Raw genomic sequence first — 16,122 nt, 5'->3', positions numbered from 1 at the left:
TTTTGTCCTCCTTGGTGAAGAAGTCATTTAACACAAGTGAGTTCATACTCGCTTCCCATGAACTCCCAATACCTTAGAGAGTTCATGGGAAGCTAAAAGCCCCAACTCTAGCGAGTATCTAAGAATATTCTCTTGGAAAGGTTGAGCCTGGAGACAAATAAAGCTCTAAGGGGTGAATGCAGAGGCAGCACTTTTAACTAAGACCATGGGACAGAGCAAAGCAAAACCCAACCACCCAAAATGTTTGCTTCTAGAAGGTCCATTTCATTTGCCTTTGTTGGGTAGAAACACCAACATCTAGTGAAACATTAAGCGCTGGGAAGAGAGCTGCAGGGTGCACACTGACTCGCGTCCTGCGCTGCACTGCGTGGAGGCCTCCGCTGGACTCTGCAACGGTCTGACCTGGTTCCCACCACCTCTTCCATTCCTCTGAGGCTTGCTGGGTTACTCTATCAGATTTCTATGAATGGGTCAACTTTGTGTGCACTGAATGCAAAAGTTATTTAAAAAGTTAAAAAGAAAAAAGCAATGCTTCTGGGAAGAAGGCAGGAGGCTACTTAGAAAATACAGTCCGTTCACTCCCTGGGAAGTAGCTGTCATGGGCACAGTGTGACCTAAACATGCTCACTCCCAAGACCTCTGGGGCTTTACTTGATAGTTCTTTATAGTCACTGCTGTGGAAACAGACCCAGTTTTTTATTTGGGGGTAATGTAACAATTTAAAGATCATAGAGGATAAAAGCAGCTTATTCTTCCTTAAGGTTCATGTGTAGGGAGAATCCTGGAAGGACCAAACTTAATTTGATATGGTGAGAAAAAATACAGAGCATCTGCACATATAAACATGTTCACTTAGAATCTTAGCTAATGCTGTCTATGCTCCCTTCTCCAGATAGATTCAGTGCTCATTCCGTGCCCAGGGCAGCCATCTGCACCTACCCAATTTCGGTATCTGCAACCTGATTTCAGGCTATCTGGTAAACTTTGAATACTGCGGCCCCGCATACAGCTAGCAAGCCTTTAACCATGGACTTGCAGAGACCCACATGTGGACCATGGGTCCCCTTTCTGCACTGCTTCCTCTTTCCTGACACCCCATCCCACAGCCTGCCACTGCGGTCATACCTCCTCTGCTCAGTGGACAGCTGGGCTCAGACACTAAACTCCAGGCCCCTGTACCGTGATACACACACTGTTCCCAAGCAGAGAGCTGGTGACCAGGGGGACCATGGTGTAGGCTTCCCTTCTGTCAAAAATTACTCCTGTGCTACCAGTTATTTAGAGATAACTTCCAGATGGATAAATTTAAAAACTGAAGTTAAACATGATCAGAAGAAAATATAAGTAAATAGGTTTATAATCTTGAGAAAAGAAAGCCATCTTAGGCATAAAATGCAAAAAAGCATTAGAAAAAGGATTGAGAAAATCAACCACATAAAGTTAAATTTCCGTATGACAAAAAATTTAAAGTAATATATATGTATATATGGCAAATTACTAATACCTGAAATATATTTCTACAACCAATAAGAAAAGGAACAACTCAAGTGAAAGCTGCCCCAAAAATGAACCAGTGATGCCCTGCAGTGGAAATACAAGTAGCTGGAAACATATAAAAAGGTGTTCAGTCTCACCAGAAACAAAACAAAACAAAACAAAACAAAAGCTCAACAGTTTGGCAAAAATTGTTAATTCACAGAATTAATGAAAATGTGGAGAAATGCCTATTGTTATATTGGCTGATGGAAATATAAATTTGTATAAGCTTTTAGGAAACAAATTGGTGCATTTTTTTAAATGAAAACACAATTTGACCAAATAATTTCACATCTGGGTATCTAGACTAGAGGAAACCACCATACATCTGCCCAAAGACATACTTATAAGAATATTTATTTGGTCCTGGCCAAGTGGCTCAGTTGGTTGGAGCACCATCCCCATATGCTAAGGCTAAGGTTTCGATCCCTGGTCAGGGCACATACAAGAATCAACCAATGGCCCTGGCTGCTGTGGCTCAGTAGATTGAGTGCAGGCCTGCAAACCAAAGGATCGTGGTTCAATTCCCAGTCAGGGCACATGCCTGGGTTGTGGGCCAGGTCCTAGCAGGGGATGCATGAGAGGCAACCATACACTGATATTTCTCTCCCTCTCTCCTTCCCTTCCCCTCTAAAGATAAATAAAATTTAAAATCTTAAAAATGAATAAATAAAAAATAAAAACAATCAACCAATGAATGGATAAATGGAATAAGTCAATGTTTCTCTCTCTCAAATCAGTAAATTTTAAAAAAGTATTTTTAAAAAAGAATGTTTACTGTAGCATCAGTGGTCAGAATGGAGAACTAATAACATCCTACTTGTCTATCAATTAAACTAAGTAAACTTTTGGGGGTGTAATTTCCATTTAAAAAAATCTGTAACTCAGTTTTCCAATCTGTAAATCTTATGAAGTTCATGGAAAAACTGATGTTCTGGTTTCCAATGAGTTTGTTATATGTATATGTTCTACTTACTTGATACTTATCACTCATTATTGGATAAATGTCAACCTAGAAGGTTGGTCCTGTTCTTTTCCACATTATCACCAACTAAGTGGAGGCAATCTGGGTGGTATGAAGAATGACAATGGACAGACTCAGAACAGAAAAAGACTTTAGTATGCCAGAAACAGGGACCCAGTTATGTGAGATGACATTTCACTAATTTCCTCTTCATCTTCTTTGTGGGTATATTTTCCAATTTTTCCACAATAACCATGTATTACTTTTACAATTAGGAAAAATGCATTATTAAAAATATTAATGACATCACATATTTTTCTGTAATGAATAAATGATCTATTTTGGACTAGATCTTGGAGTAATGCCTTCTTGGATATTTTTTTCCCAAAAAAGTTGGGAAAGTGAAGACTTGGTTATACATGAGGGAAGAAATTGCAATTAAGAAGGCACTAGAGCCCCGACCAGTGTGGCTCAGTTGGCTGGAGCATCGTCCTGTAACTGAAAGGTTGCAGGTTTGATTCCTGGCCAGGGCACATGCCTAGGTTATGAGTTTGATCCCCAGAGTGGGCGCAGTTGTGTGTGATCCCTGGTCTGGGAGCCTATGGAAGGCAACGAGATGATGCTTCTCTCTTCCACTGATGTTTCTCTCCTTCCTTTCTTCTCTCTCTAAAACCAATGAGAAAAAAAAAGAATGTGCTAGGAGGTCAGGCAAAAAATCTCAACATTTTTTCCCTTGTGTGATAGATTAAACGTAGCTAGAGATTCTCTGAAATCTTCCAGTTGAGAGGTGGAATCTAAGTCTCCTCTTGAATCTGAGCTGGCCGTAATAATTTGCATGAAGGTAGAGGCAGTAACTTGGGTTTCCCAAGGCTAAGTCCTGGGAAACTTTAAGCATCTTCCCAGAGCTCCTGAAACCCACTCTCTGGGAAACTTGAGGCTCCTGATGTGTGTGGTAGTCCATGCTAGCCAATGGCAGAGGCTTTCTGAAAAGAGACTGGCCAGATCGACTGGTCTAGCTTCTAGCCATGTGAGGCCCTGGACATGGTGGAGAAGAGAGAAGGAGTCAGGCCTCAACTGCAGACATGTGAACAAAACAGACAGGGCTGTAGTTTGATACACAGCTACAGTTAACTTCTGAGTCAAGCTACTTCACTTCTACTTTACTTCTTTTACATCTTCAAGCAAACAACTGTGGAGTTGCCTTGAAATTCCTTTCCTCTTAGGATCTTACTTATATCACTGCTTTAATCATTTATTTCATGAAGTCTGAAAACTTCTGCTTATCTATTAAGATTTTTAAAAACATGGCCCTACTCAATCTAGTTAATCTTTAACACTCTTAAATACAGGAACCATGTTCAGGTCTAATGCACTGTTTGTGATGTCCATCCTGGAAAACCTGAGGTGGGTGAGTGGGTTATGAGGCAGGAGACTTTCTACTCTGGTTTCATAGCATATTCACAATCACTAGGGCAAACTCACCTTTATTATTACTCTTTCTCAAAACTTTCTTGGCCATTCTTGTTTGCTTTTCCAGATGAATTTTAAATTACTTGAAGTTCAAAAAGAAAGAACTCCTCTTGGGATTTTAATTGGAATTTAACTAAATTTAGAAATTAATTTGGAATAACTTACTTTAAAAAAACGGTTCTTCCATCTCTTTCCAGCCGGCGCCAAGCCAATGGGCATCTCTTGGGACAACTGGCACAAGCGCGGCAAGAGAAAGCTCTACCACAAGAAGCGAAAACATGAGCGGGGGGGGCTCTGCTGCCAACACCAAGATTGGCCCCCAGTGCATGCACACAGTTCATGTGCGAGGAGGTAGCAAGTACTGAGCCTTCAGGCTGGATGTGGGCAACTTCTCCTGAGGCTGAGAGCATTGTATGCACAAAACAAGGATTGCTGATGTTGTCTACAAAGCATCCAACAATGTACTGGTCTGCACTAAGACCCTTGTAAAGAACAGCATGGTACTCACTGACAGCACACCGCACCACCAACAGTGGTACGAATCCCACTGTGCACATCCCCTGGGCCGCAAGAAGGGGAACAAGTTGACTCCTGAAGAGGAAGAGATTTTAAACAAACAAACAAATAAAAAATAGAAGTAAATTCAGAAGAAATTTGATGAAAGGAAAAAGAATGCCAAAATCGGCGGTTTTCTGGAGGAACAGTTCCAGCAGGGCAAACCTCTTGCATGCAGCACTTTAAGACCAGGCCAGTGTGGCCAAGCAGATGGCAAGGAGCTGGAGTTCTACCTGAGGAAAATGAAGGCCTGGGAAGGCAAATAAATCCTCCTCCCTACTTTCTTTAAAGCTCATGTTTTAAAAAATAAAAAGGATCATGTAATAAAGGTGTGCATTCTCGAGTTAAAAAACAAACACAAACTGATTCTTCCTTCTATTTACCTCTGTTGGAAAGAACTGAGGGTTTAAGACTTGAGAAAGAGTGGGCCAGAAGGCCATAAAAAGGCCACCTTTTGCTTTGCATACCTAATGAGGACCAGAGTGGTAAGGTACAAAGAGGAAGAGAGCAGGAATACCCTCCATAGATGACAGCTTTCCAATGAGAGAGGGCTGCTCTGTCTCCAGAAACACACAGGCAGATATGGCACAACCTCTCCCTGGAGACAGACTCAAAAGGATACTGACATCAGAAGAGTGGCTGGAGCTACATCTTTCCTGCTTCTCCCTTTTTCATATAATGTTACAGAGCCCCCATCCACAACGTTTCCTCCCCGAGGGCCTCTGTCCTAGGCCTGGTGATGCCTGGTCTAGTTTCACTGCAACTGTGCTATTGCCCAGCACCTTCTGAACCACCCAGCTGGGCCCGCATCCATGCCGGTGCCCTTCTGTGGTCTAGCACAGCCTGAGACACAGAGTGAAGATGGCACATGGTGCATGGAGCAGGGGAACTTGAGCCTTCCACTGCAGCTCCATGAGCAGGCTCCTGTGCCCCCAGCTCAGCTCCCTAGATTCTTGCCAGGTTCCACCCCCAGACCCAGACCATGCTCCAGATTCCTGGAGAAGCACTCTTCTACAATTCCCTCCCTCTCCTTTCCTCTACTCCTCCCTCTCCTTTCCCTTGAGTTGATCACGTCATTTTCATTAATTTCACTCATTATCTTAGCTTAATTTTTCTAAAAAAGGTAATGGTAATTTGCAGATCTGCTGGTTCCACTCATCCTAGAATTACCCCATCACCCACTTTCCAGATTATGTTAGCACCCTTCTCCTAGCTAGTTGAGTGTTTATCTATAGTGCCAGTCACCCTAGGCAATGGTAAAGAAACCGTTTTATGAACCATTTGCAGTAATGAGTCAATTCTCCAAGCTGAAAGTAGAGCCCAACCCATGGCTCTTTATAATTAGAGCCGGTAAATATTCATCAAGGCCCTCTCTGTGCACTGTGCTGAGGGGAGGCTGAGGGGAGGACAAACAGGAAGCCTGGTCCTTGGCCTGTATGACTCACCACACAGTGGAGCAGGCAAAGCAAGACCAACTCTGCTCTGAGTCTGGACCGTGGAGGCGTGATGTGGTTTGGGCTGCAGAGAGAGAATGCATCTCAGATATGGTGTGGTTCTGAAAACACCGTAGACAAAAGTCTATTTTTTATCTTTTTTAAAAAAGCTGATAACCTGATTGAATAAAGCCTTGGAAAGCTAACATGTAAAATCACTGTAAGGAGGAAAAATCCAACCCAAATTGTGACTAGCTCCTAGTCCTCGATGTTCCTCTGTCACTAAAGCAGCTGTGTGACTAAGACTATAGGCAAATGACTCAACTTTTCTGGATTTTTGTTTCCTCATCTCAAATGAAGTGGTTGGATTATATTAATGGTTTTGAAATAATTGGCTATGACAACAAGTGCTGGTGAGGATGTGGAGAAAGGGAATCCTTTTGGACTTTTGGTGAGAATGCTGGCTAGTGCGGCCACTGTGGAAAGCAGTATGAAGATACCTCAAAAAATTAAAAATGGGATTGCCTTATCACCTAGCAGTTCCACTTTTGGGAATATATCTGAAGAAATGTAAAACACTAATTCAAAAGAACATAAGCACCCCTATGTTCATTATAGTGTTATTTATAATCACCAAGATATGGAAGATGCCCAAGTGTCCATCAGTAGATGAGTGGATAAAATCACTATGGGACACTTACACAATGGAATACTACTTGGCCATAAAAAAGGAAAAATTTACGCTTTGCAACAGCGTGTACGGACCTAGAGAACATTATGCTAAATGAAATAAGCCAGTCAGAGAAAGACAAACACCACATGATTTCACTCATATGTGGAATCTAATGAGAAAACTGAACTAACAAGCAAAATAAGAGACCGACTCACAGAAAGCAGGCTGGCAGCTCTGGGGGCTTGGGATAGGGAGTAGAAAGATCAAGCAAAAAGGAAAAAGGACTCATGGACACGGACAACAGTGTGGTGATTGTGGTGGGGGGTATATGGGGGACAAATGGTAACAGAAAAAATACAATAAAGAAAGAAAAATGATTAGGTATGAACCTAGTTCTTCCAACTAGAGCTTCTGCAGAGCTTTTTCTAAAGTAGAGTTTGAAAACCACAAGATTAAATGACCTTTTACCAGATTTTTTTGCATTCTTCCATACATATTCATTGTGCATTGTCTGATACAATAGTCACTAGCCACATGTGGCTATTTAAATGAGCTTAAATAAAATTCAAAATTCAGTTTCTCTGTCATGTTAGCCACATGTGGCCAGTGGCCACCTTTTTGGACAGTGCAGACCTAGAGCATCCCCCTCTTCACAGGAAGTTCTATGGGACAGCACTGCTCTGTACTTCCACAAACATATCTATACATTTCCCCTTTTCTTATGCAAATGGTAGCATGTTATGCACACTGTTTTGCACTACTCTGCCCTCCCCCACTTACTAATAGCTAATGATATAGGTCCTTTCACAACACATAGAGAGTTACAGTGCAGAGACTAGAAGATTGGATTATGAAACCAGATAAGCATTAAATTTCAACTGACCACTTATTACTTGTAGTGCTGTGGTCATTTACTTAACCTCTTTATGCCTTAGTTTCCTCATCCTTAAAATGGGTCACAGCCCTGGCTGGTGTAGCTCAGTGGATTGAGCGCAGGCCTGCAAACCAAAGGATCACAGTTCAATTCCCAGTCAGAGCACATGCCTGGGTTGCAGGCCAGTTCCTGGCAGGGGACACACGATATATCGTGTGTCCCCTGCAGAGGCAACCATACATTGATATTTCTCTCCCTCTCTCCTTCCCTCCCCCTCTAAAGATAAATAAATAAAATCTTTTAAAAAATGGGTCAGGATTGTAGTCAGATTACAGTACATGTACAAATAACACACAGAGCATTTAGAGCAAAGCCTGTTATATGATAGTCAGTAAATACTAGCTCCCTTTTCATCACCATTAGCTACTTTGTTCTTTTCTAATAACTATGTATGGCTCATTGTAGAATAGATAAACAGTGTTTAGGGTGTGTCCAACCTTTTGTATTTACTCCACACACTCATGGGCTGAACTACACTGGATTCTACCAAATTGCCCTTAAAGAGGTTCTTCTACTTTTCATCTTAAATGCTCCTTGCCCTACAACATAAATGACTACTTACTTACCTACGCATTCTTAAGAGAATCCACAAAGTTTCAGAGAAGTACATAATTTTTTCCCACACTATGATGCTCTAGCACTCCAACTAGAATATTTTTAGTGCGGGGAAAATTTTTTTAAGGGACACGGTACTTCCATATTTTTGGATGTGCTTACTAAGAACATAACACTTAATAACCAAATAATTTCTTCTGAAGAATTTAGTTCCAAGACCAACTTTAATTTACACTAGACAATCTTCACCTCCTACCCCCCCAGAAAGACCGGATTTAGCCTCTGAAAGCACTGCTTGTGGCTACACTACTTCTTTTCCCCAGGTGAATATTTCATGAATAAGAGAACAGAAAAAATAGTCTGTAGGTTCACTTGGGACTGTAATTGTCTAAACAGACTCCCATGCTGCCCTGAGGGATGGAGAAGGGATGGCAGTGAACATCAAGCCTCATCTTTCTAAATGATGGCAAGATAATAGTTTCTGGTGCAGATGGCACCCTGCTGCAGTACCAGCAGCTGGCACATCTGATCAACAGGGGCCCCTGCCGGGACCAATGATGAATAAGGATGAGGGAGGACAAAGGCTCCTTAAATCACCCTCAGCCCAGAGGGGGAAAATATTCTCACAGGTTTTATTTTGAAAATCCTGCTTTACTTCCTGAAGCTGGCAGCACATCTAGCATTCCTATACCTATGAAAAAATGTGTGCACTGGCAACATCTGGATGCAGATGTTTCCTTTAAACAATCCTTTAGAGGCAGAAGACTCCACTCACTCACGTCAAGAGTCTTTAACCTGAGTCTAGTTCTCCCTCTAACGGCCTGCCAGATTTTGCCCCCTTGTTTTCTCTGTTTCATTGGAATTCATCAGGAAGCTACTCCCTGGGCCCCCAAGGCTGCTGAGCTGAGCCCTGCGGTTGGTTTCTGGTCTCCCCAGATGTGCCTGGAATTGGGGGTATGGGGGGACTACATTTCATACCTCTTGAGAAAAGGGACAAAAAAACCTGCTAAATATCCATGTTAGGCGAATCCTCCCACACAAATATGGGTCTAATTCAGTCCACAGAGATGTTAAAGTTTGTTTTTTTTTAAGACTTTATTTATTTACTTTTGGAGAGGAGAAGGGAGAGAGGAAGAGAGGGAGAAACATCAGTGTGTGGTTGCCTCTCATGCTCCTCCACTGGAAACCTGGCCCACAACCCAGGCTGTGCCCTGACTGGGAATCGAACCAGCGACCCTATGATTCACAGGCCAGCACTCAACCACCGAACCATACCAGCCAAGGCTGTTAAAGGTTTTAAAGCCATGGTGGGGTATGGTCTCCAGAGCTGTAGCTCTAAGAAACTACAGGGTCCCTGCTGATTTCACCTGGGACAAAGGCAAACAGACAGAAAAGCAGAATGAATGATACAGGCTGTCACACAGATGAACTTTGAAGACACTGTACTAAGTCAAACAACCCAGTGCTAGAAGGCCAGACACTGCACAAGTCCACATGAGGTGCCTCGAATCAGTAAATTCAGACACAGAGAATAGAAGAGAGGTTGCCTTGGGCTGGGGAAGGGGAATGGGGACAGAGTGGCAGTTTGAGAAGGTGAAAAAGTTCTGAAGACCGCAGAAACTTTAGTTGGAGGACTAGGTTCCATACTTAATCATTTCTTTCTTTATTATATTTTTTCCCGTTAAAATTTATCCTTCTAATACCCCCACCCCTGTAATCACCCCTCTGTTGCCTATGAGTGCTTCATCCTTTTTGCTCAATCCCTCCACCCCCTAACCCAAGCTGTCAGCCTGCCCTCTCTCCATCTGAGTCTATCTCTATTTTGCTTGTTAGTTCAGTTTACTCATTAGATTCCACACATGAGTGAAATCATATGGTATTTGTCTTTCTCTGATTGGCTTATTTCACTTAGTATAATGGTCTCCAGGTCCATCCACACTGTCACATAGGGCACCACAACAATGTGAATGTACTTAATGCCACAGAACTTAGCACTGCTGTTAAAATGGTAAATTTTATGTTATGTATATTTTATTATCATAAAAAAGGGATCAAGGACCCCAAGAACAGCTGAAAAGATGGGAAAGATCTCATTCTATGTCCCCACAAACACTGATGAAATTAGCTCTGTGGATTTCACTGGACTACGATGAACCCTCCCTGTATAATTAAACTTTCAAGAATATCCTGCCCTCCTTAGCAAACTGCAAAGTAATTTCACCCCATCTGAATGAGAAGTTTCCAAGTTTCTGAATGAGAAGTTTCTCAGATTCCTTTAAATCACTGTCCTGTGGTTCTGTGTGGTTGTGCTGTTGTGGTTTTGTCCTGTGGACCCCAGTTCAACGCAGTCTGGCAGAAGCATCACAGCCTCATGGGAATCTGACACCACGAGATATGCAGCAAACATTTACGGCCCCATCCTGCGGCCCAGTGCACTGGTAGATGCCCACTGGCCACTTTCTCATTTCTCTGCCACAGTAGCAGTCTGGCAGAGGACCAAACTAACAGATCCGTGGAAAGGTCTAGAAAGTCCAGACACCTACTAAACTCCCATTTATGCCAGGATCTATCAAGTGGTTAAACAAAGACTGTTAAATAACGATGCTAAAATAAATGACCATCCATTCAGGAAAAAAGTTACAATACCATCTAGTAAAATAAAGACAAACTGCAAAAGAAGAAAAGGTTTAAATACTCAAAAAAGATGATCCAGACCCTAGTGACAGATGAAGATTAATATTTTTAAGGTATAATGAGCTCTGAGACTTTAAGGTAAAGATAGTGGATTGAACACATGTACTTCCATTCCCACTTAAAGCTCAACCAAAACCACTGAAAGATTTCTGCCCCCCCAAAGGCATTAATTGATGGGGAAAGAGTGAAAAAAATTCTAGCAGCCAAAAAGCAGGTGGACAGAAAAAACTAACAAAAGAGACCAAAGAAAACTAAACCTCAAGTTGGCAGTGGGAAAGAGCCTCTAGAGACCCTATCTGATTTCACCATACAACCTCCCAAAAGCTCAAGCAACTAGGGGTGGGAAGTGCTCCGGGAAGTGGGTAGGAGATGGGTGACAAGAACAGGACTGGGCTGTGGGTGCCAAAATGCTTTGCACAGACAGAGGCTGGCCCTGCCCCTTACCTGAAGCCTGGGGGGTAAAATGGGGTCCCCAGACAGGGGGCCTATTTTAAGTTGCACTTAATGTTAAGTTGCACTTATCTATTTCTGAATTTAAAAACAAATTCTCTGTAAACACAAAACAGAAGCAAGCTGCTTTTAGGGATCAGAGCATTTCAAGGTGAGCCATGAGTGGGGGCCTGAAAACACACATCAGGGGTGGTACTGGGGCCCAAGTGGTCGAAAGTCCCTCCTACACCAGTTTCTTCTCTGCTTTGCTCCCCAAGTCCTGGTTGCCAGGCTGATGCCCATGGGCAGGTCCTACGAAGTCCTCCTCGAGAGAATCTGGCCAGTCCAAGGGGAAAGCCTTGAAGACAGACGTTAGGTGCTTTTCCTGGACGGGGAGAGGTGCCAGCCTCCCACCGCACGGAGCTGCCTGTGGAGCCCAGCATGTGCCAGTCTTCTGAGAAAGTGTCCAATGCACTGCCAGCGGCAGGAGACACCAAGGGAACAGAGGCTCCTGCAGCAAAGAGCCACGGCAGGGAGAAGATCTGGGGATACATACAAGCTATGACTCTCAGCAAGGCGAACTGATGTTGCATCCATGAAAAAACATCAGAATGCTATAAAAGTCCAGGGTCCAAAAGAGAACCCCTAGAACTTAAAAATGTGATAGCAGAAACATACAAAAGGACATTAATCAGCTTTAAAATAAGATTGACACGTGGTATGACACTGGTGAACCTTGAGGACATTCTGCTCAGTGACAAAGGGACAAACCAGTCACAAAGGGACAAATACTGTTTGATGCCACTTCTATGAGGTCCCTAAAGCAGCCAGACTCATAGAGACAGAAAGTGGGATGGCTGCCTGGGCCTGGTGGGCAGGGGAGTAAGGAGCTGTTGCTTCGTAGGTGTAGAGTGTCAGTTCTGTGAGACAGCAGAGTTCTAGAGATGGTTACACAACAATGTGAATGTGTTGTGCTTAAAACTAGTGAACTGGACATTACAATGGTTAAGATGGTAAACTCTGTTATTTTACAACAATTACACTTAAAAAATAGAAATGATACAAAAATTATAGCAGAAATAAAATATTTTAACAGATTTTATAAGATTAAGTTAAAAAAATGCCTCAGAAAACAAAACTGCAAAGAGATGGAAAGAAGTTCAAAAAGATAAAATTAGAGGACCAGGCTAGGAGTACCAGAGAAAGAAAACAGAGGAACAAACATTACCAAAGAAATTATTTAAGAAAATTACATCATTAAGAGGTACAGTGGGCACCCAGCAAGGCAAACCACCCTGAAATTTGAGAACATTGCAACCAGCGGTTCTGATGAGCTTCTACAGATAAAAAATATGACATAACTATTTTGTTCTCCCCACAATACTGGAAACTACGAGGTAATGAGGCAATATCTACTACAAATTTGAAAGGGAAATACTTCATGACCTCAAATTTTTTTATCCAACAAATCCATTAAGTGTTAGGGTAAAATAAAGATGCAAAGTAAAAAATTTTATCTTCCACGATCCCTTTCTCAGAAGATACCGAAGGAACCAAAACAAAAATGTAAAGAAAAAAAAATAGGACCTGGGACACGGAGGATCAAAAAAGAGAGAGAAGCAAAAATGTAACAGTAAAGGGATAACCTGGTCCGATAGCTGTGCACTAACTAGCACACAGCACAAGGCTGGTGAAATCCCTGACATCTATGGTAGATAAAGATGTTTCATAAGGGTTTGGGATTGAATTAGTGACACATGCCTAGCATGTACCAAAACTCCAGGCTCCCAGAAGGAAAGCACTGTATTTGTACCACCTATTAAAGCACAGTAGGCCCCTGCCAGTGTGGCTCAGTTGGCTGGGCATCATCCTGCAAACCAAAGGGTCGCCAGTTCCATACCTGGTCAGGGCACATGGCTGGGTTGCAGGCCCCATCCCCAGCCAGGGCATGTATAAGAGGCAACTGAATGATGTTTCTCTCTCACATCAATGTTTCTCTCCCTCTTTCTCCCTTCCCTCCCCTATCTCTAAAATAAAATTTAAGAAAAGGCAGAGTAAGTTTCTTTTATCAGTTCTGGGAATGGTGGGAGCCCTCTTGAAATCCAAGTTAGCAGATGCCAGTCAAGAGCCAACCCTGAAAACAGCCTTTGTGTAGACAGCCATCAAGGGCCTGTCATGTTCACTCTTTTCTGCACAGTGGCCAAAACGTGGCTGACAAATACATGGGTGCTCTGTATTCTGGAATCATCTTTCTCTCAGTTCTAGTTCCCAAACTACCAGAGAGGGGCTGTTGGGCTGAGCTCAGCAGTCTGAGACAAATCAATAGTGATCAGGACTGTCCCACTGCTTCCCAGTCAGCCACATACAGTACATGAAGGGGAAGAGGTCTCAGCCCATCTGCTATGTAAACAAACTCACGGGTATTTGTACACACTTTAATTTGGTATTTTGTTAAAAAAACAATTTTTACTACTCACAGTTTCATTACTTTCTTTATTGTTCAAGTACAATTAATTGTCTCCATTTTCCTCCCACCCCCACCCCCCACTTCAACCATCCCCATCTCCCACTCTTGATCTTAACCCCCTTTGGTATTGTCCATTTGTCCTTTATATGTTTCTGAAAACCCTCCCCCCTTTTCCCTCCTTATCCCTTCCCACCCCCCTCTGGTTACTGTCAATTTGTTCTTAGTTTCACTGTCTCTGGTTATATTTTGCTTGCCTGTTTGTTTTGCTGATTACATTGCACTTATAGGTGAGATCATATGGTATTTGTCTTTCACCACCTGGCTTATTTCACTTAGCGTAATGCTCTTCAGATCCATCCATGCTGTCACAAAGAGTAGCAGTTCCTTCTTTCTTTCTGCTACGTAGAATTCCACTGTGTAAATGTACCATAGTTTTTTGATCCACTCATTTACTGATGGCACTTAGGTTGCTTCCAGCACTTAGCCATTGTAAATTGTGCTGCTGTGAACATTGGGGTACAACGTTCTTTTGGATTGTTCTAGGTTCTTTTGGATAGGTGTTTCAGGATTTGACCCAGCAAATCCAAGCCATGGAATTGCTGGGTCATAAGGCAGTTCCATTTTTTGTTTTCTGAGGAAATTCCATGCTACTTTCCACAGTGGCTGCCCCAGTCTGCATTCCCACCAACAGTGCACTAGGGTTCAATTTCCTTCACATCCTTGCCAGTACTTGTTTGTTGATTTGTTTATGATGACCATTCTGACTGGTGTGAGGTGGTATCTCACTGTGGTTTTAATTTGCATCTCTCTGATGGCTAGTGAGGTTGAGAATCTTTTCATATGTCTCTGGGCCCTTTATATGTCCTCCTTGGAGAAATGTCTGTTCATGTCCTTTGTGCATTTTTTAATTGGGTTATCTTCTTGGAGGGTAGTCATGTGAGTTCTTTACATATTTTGGAGATCAAACCCTTGTCTGAGGTACCATTGGCAAATATGTTTTCCCATATGGTTGTTTCTCTTTTCATTTTAATGCTGTTTCCTTTAGCCATGCAGAAGCTTTTTATTTTGATGAGATCCCATTTGTTTATTCTTTCCTTTATGTCCCTTGCTCGAGGGAACATATCAGTGAAAATATTGCCGTGTGGAATAGCTGAGATTTTCCTGCCTATGTTCTCCTCTAGGACTTTTATTGTGTCATGACGTATACTTAAGTTTTTTATCAAGTGTTATTAAATTTTATCAAGTCTTTACCTTGAGTTTATTTTTATGTATGGTGTAAGTTGATGGTTTTCATTTTTTTGCATGTAGCTGTCCAGCACTCCCAGTACCATTTATTGAGGGTACTTCCCCCAAAATGGAGTATTTTTACTCCATTTTATGCTCCTGCCCCCTTTGTTGGATGTTAGTTGACCAGAGAGACTTGGGTCTATTTCTGGGCTCTCTATTCTGGTCCATTGGTCTATGTGTCTGTTCTTATGCCAGTACCGGACTGTTTTGATTACAGTGGCCTTGTAATACAATTTGCTATCAGGCACTGTGATCTCTCCTACTTTGTTCTTCTTTCTCAAAATTGCTGTGGCTATTGGGGGTCATTTATGGTTCCATATTACTCACAGTTTCATATATACACATAAAACTGAGACTGGGAAAGGGAGCACCTAAGCATGCTGGTTCTGGAGACAGAGCCAGGAGCCATGGAAGAGCCATGGAAGTATGGGTTGCAAGAGTGAACTGCATGTCTACCACAATGTGGGAAATATAGCTTTTCCTCCCAATTTCCCACCTAAATTCTACTTGCCTCATAATATAAGACAACAGCTGGTGCCATTTAAATTGTCTGCACAAATCACTGTGTGGTTGGCCAAAAAGTTTGTTTGTTTCCATATAATGGCTTTAGTAGTGCTTAGTTGTCTTTAACTTCAGTAGAAATAATTTTGTTAGATTGTATTATGACAGCTGTCACATCAGCATGCTTTTGAAGAAAAACTTATCGAAATTGGTGAATTTTTGTGTAGCCATTTTAATACTGAAGATGGAAGAAAATATGCAACATTTCTGTGTATTATGATTTATTATTTCAAGAAAGGTAAAAATGCAACTGAAACTCAAAAAAATTGTGTTGTGTGTGGAGAAGGCACTGTGACTGATCAAATGTGTCAAAAGTGGTTTGCGAAGTTTTCTGCTGAAGATTTTGCACTGGATGATGCTCCACAGTCGGATAGACCAGTTGAAGTTAATAGTTATCAAATCGAGACATTAATTGAGAACAATCAATGTAATACCATATGGGAGCTAACCAACATGCTCAAAACATCCTAATCAATAAAGTTATTGGTGAAAAATGTGTCTCTTATTTTACAGAAAAAGCCTAAATGGACTCTTTGGCCAACCCAACAGGTACAGAAACCGACA

General features: G+C 42.1%; 1 protein-coding gene and 1 pseudogene across 1 annotated transcript in view; one reads left to right on the top strand and one right to left on the bottom strand.

Moving 5' to 3' along the window:
• The window catches only part of SPECC1 (sperm antigen with calponin homology and coiled-coil domains 1), a 168,956-nt gene that overhangs the window by 30,009 nt on the left and 122,825 nt on the right, over positions 1-16,122 (bottom strand). The window lies entirely within an intron of this gene.
• On the top strand, positions 4,164-4,803 carry LOC119002729 (40S ribosomal protein S8-like; annotated as a pseudogene).

Source organism: Sturnira hondurensis, unplaced genomic scaffold (genome assembly GCF_014824575.4).
Source record: "Sturnira hondurensis isolate 20B ecotype Veracruz unplaced genomic scaffold, ASM1482457v3 Scaffold0018097, whole genome shotgun sequence".
Taxonomy (NCBI): Eukaryota; Metazoa; Chordata; class Mammalia; order Chiroptera; family Phyllostomidae; genus Sturnira; species Sturnira hondurensis.
This window is presented reverse-complemented; position numbering and strand designations above follow the sequence as displayed.